Genomic DNA, 4,248 nt, shown 5'->3' with positions numbered 1-4,248 from the left:
TACACGCCTGCAACGAGATATATGAAATAGGATCGGGTTGCACGCCTGCAACAAAATATATGAAATGGGAGTGGGTTGCACGCCTGCAACGAGATATATGAAATGGGAGCAGGTTTCACGCCTGCAACGAGATATATAAAATGGGATCGGTTTTCACGCCTGCAACGAGATATATGAAATGGGATCGGGTTGCACGCCTGCAACAAGATGTGAAATGAAAGTGAATTCTGATGTTTGTTTTCCTTATACTTGTTAGTAATTGGATTTTAGTTCTTTATATTCCTCTTCATATTCTGTTGTTATCTGTTACTCCTCGAAGCATGTTTCCCCCTTCCCATCTTTAACTATAATTATCTACTTTTATTTTTTTGCTGTATATGATTTAACTACACAGGTTTATTTGGTAGTCTGGTCCTAGCCTCGTCACTACTTCGCCGAGGTTAGGCCAGACACTTACCAGCACATGGGGTCGGTTGTGCTGATACTACACTCTGCACTGTATGTAGATACTGGTATCAGAGCATTTGGACCGTAGTGAGGTTGCTGCCTTCAGTCCAACAGGCGACCCGAGGTAGTCCTGCAGGCATCTGCGGGCCTTGACGTCTCCTTCTATCATTTCTTTTCTATTTTTAATTATTAAGAGACAGACTCGTGTATTTTTATTCAGACCTTATTTATAGTATTCTTAGATAGTCTGTGAAATTGTGACACCAAATTTTGGGTAGAGTTGTATTTAGACTTCCGCAGTTTGTATTAAGATAAATTATCAGATTTTGTCTTCCGCTTAATTATTTTCGCTATATGTATGATATCTACTCATCACTGATAATGGTTTAAAACTGGAAAATGTTAATTAATTAGAATTATTTGGCTTGCTTAGCTTTCACTAGTAGGCACCATCATGACTCTTGAGGGTGGGAAATCCGGGTCGTGACAAGTTGGTATCAGAGCTCTAGGTTACTTATGTCTCATAATTCACGGACAAACTTAATAGAGTCTGAGGGATCGATGCGAAGACGTCTGTATTTATCCCCAGAGGCTACAGAGTTAGGAAAAACTTCACATCTATTCTTTCCTATTGTGCGGTTTGGTTTCTCAATGCTAATTGAATTTCTACTCTTTTCATTCGTAGATGGCAAGAACACGCGCTTCCTCATCCACTGATCAACAGCCCGAGCCCCCAGCAGCAGCTCCCATGAGGGGCAGAGCGCGAGGCCGAGGCCGTGCTAGACGCCGAGGCAGGGGCAGAGCTCAGCCCAGAGCAGCAGTACCAACAGCGGAGCCTCAGGTTGAGTTTGGTGATGAGGTTCCGGCCCAGGCAGTCCCGGTAGGCCCAACTCAGGTCCTAGAGGGGTTCATTGCTACCCCAGTACTCCAGGATGCTCTGGTCTGTCTAGTGGGCCTTATAGAGATTGTCACCCGGGCAGGCTTGCTTCTTGTAGCACCCACCGTTTCTCAGGCTGGAGGAGGAGCCCAGACTTCTGCTACCTACACTCTGGAGCAGATGGCTCCCCAGTTTCAGACTCCAGCAGCTCAGCCAGTAGGAGTAGTTCAGCCGGCTGTGGTATCTCAGACCGGTGATGGAGCAGCTATGTCTGCCAATGCCTTGTGGAGATTGGACAGGTTCACCAAGCTCTTCACTACCACTTTCAGTAGTGCATTTTCTGAGGATCCCTAGGATTATCTAGACAACTGTCATGAGGTTCTCAATAACATGGGGATAATGAAGACCAATGGGGTTTACTTTGCTATTTTTCGCTTATCCGGATCCACCAAGACTTGGTGGAGAGATTATTGTTTGTCTAGACCAGTCGGGTTACCAGCTTTGACTTGGGATCGGTTTTCTCTGCTATTTCTGGAGAAGTTTCTTCCTGTCACTCAGAGGGAGATCTATCGGAGGTAGTTTGAGTGAATCTAGTAGGGTTCTATGACCGTTACTCAGTACGAGACCAGGTTTATTAATTTGGCCCGTCATGCTCTTCTTATACTTCCCACTTAGAGAGAGAGAGGAGGTTCATTAAGGGACTCATTCAGCCTATTCGACTTCAGATGGATAAGGAGACGAAAAGTGAGATTTCTTTTCAGGAGGCGACCAATGTGGCCAGGAGAGTTGAGATGGTTCTATCGCAGGGGAGTGGTCGGGGGTCTGACAAGAGGCCTTGTCATTCGTGCACGTTCAGTGGTGCCTCATCTAGAGGCAGGGATGTTTTTGGTAGGGGCCATCCTCTTAGGCCATTTTTAGTCAGCACTTCAGGCTTTTCATGGTGCCCCAGGTGGCCGTGGTTCTCACATGCAGTATTCTGATCAGCACTCCTATAGTGCATCGCCAGCTCCTATCAGTGCACCTCTGCTTCAGAGTTTTGTTATGGAGATACGAGGCACATTGCTAGATATTCCCTCGAGCACCAAGCAGTTCTCAGCACCAGGGTTTTTGTGCCATGGTTCAGGCACCGAGTGTTCCATCGCCCGCTTAGCCAGCTAAAGATGGAGGTAGATGTCACGACCCCAAATGCTCGGTCGTGATGGCGCCTATAACAATACTAGGAAAGCCAACCCAACCATCAACCACAATAATTTCTTTTATAAAACCATTTTCTAACACTGATTTAAATCTTAAATTCTCATAAGAAATGTATAAAATAGCTAAAATGTGCAGAAATCAGTAAAACATTAAACCAATAGAGCCCAAACATTTGGTGTCACTAGTCTATAGCCTCTAAATATACAAATCCGACTGTCTAATACATAACAAGTCTAAAATGCAGAAAAACAAGGATAGGAAGGAAGAAAGCAGGGTTGCGGATGCCATGCAGCTACCTTGCAATCTCCGGCAAACTCTGACAATGCTGAGGACCCTCACTCTGCCGCTCGGGCACCTGGATCTGCACACAAAGTTTAGGGAGTAACGTGAGTACGCCAACTCAGTAAGTAATTAAAGTAAATAAAGCCTGAAAGCAGTAACGAGCAGTTAAAACCATATAAAAGAATAAACAACAGAAGATCAAGTCAACTCTACAGTTTCAAAACCAGTTTCTTCATAAAGCTTCAGTTTCAATTGAAGTACTTTGAAATCATTTACTTAGCAGTTTTTAACAGAAGCTCATTTTTAAAATGAAGAGTGAAATTAACAAAAATATCATAAATGGGCCCCTCGGGCAAGGTATCACTCATAAATATAGCCTCTCGGGCAAGCCTTTCAGTCACTCGTGACTCAACTCTCGTCACTCAGTATTCACACTCAGCACTCAGGCTCAACAATATCTCATAATAGTAATAATCATATTAACTGCTGTGGCGTGTAGACCGATCCATTGTTTATAGTCGACTACGCTCACTGGGGGTGTACAGACTCCGAGAGGCTCCTACAGCCCAAGCGTCATATCGCTGCGGCGCACAACCCGATCCAATATATATATCACTGCGGCGTGCAAGCTGATCTATATAAGTATCGCTGCGGTGTGCAACCCGGTCCATAATATATACATATAGTATTGCTGCGGCGTGCAACCCGATCCGTAATATTTATAATCCTCACCATTAGGTCCTCAACCTCTCTCAGTCATTAACCTCACAACCACTTGGCATAACAGTAAAAATTCGGGAACTCAGTCCAAATAGTTCTCACATTTAAGAAGTAGAGCAATAAAACTAGCTTTAAACAATAAATAGGTAAAACATGACTGAGGATATGCTTTCAAACAAATAGAGTGAGGAAAAATAGTAAGAAATCCCCTAAGGGTCTCAACAGGTCGGCACAAGGCCCCAAACATGGCATACAACCCATAATACAGTATAAATGTCTAAAATATGAGATATCATAAGATTTCAAATCAAGTACACGACTTAATAGTCACTACGGGACGGACCAAGTCACAATCCCTACCGGTGCACGCCCACACGCTCATCACCTAGCATATGCGTCACCTCATTTATCAAAATATTTCGAAATACCAGGGTTTGTACCCTCAATTCCAGATTTACAATGGTTGTTGCGCCCCCTTTTTTCCTCATCGGAGAAAGTTCGAGTTTCGACATTCACAGGGAGTAATGACTCATTTCCTTTTGGGAATTGGGTATTTGAAGAGTCGCCACCTAACGGATTATGGTACGTTAGAGCACCTAGAGTGATTAATTCTTGGGTTGGCTAGCATAACCAGAGATTAGGGTAAGGGCTCGAAGTAACCTCGAGGGAAAGGTGTTAGGCATCCCTCTTGGTCCACAACTATGGGTCCCGACCGAACTTATATT

The sequence above is a fragment of the Nicotiana tabacum genome, chromosome 6, assembly GCF_000715075.1.
Source record: "Nicotiana tabacum cultivar K326 chromosome 6, ASM71507v2, whole genome shotgun sequence".
Lineage (NCBI taxonomy): Eukaryota > Viridiplantae > Streptophyta > Magnoliopsida > Solanales > Solanaceae > Nicotiana > Nicotiana tabacum.
Note: the sequence above shows the minus strand (reverse complement) of the source record.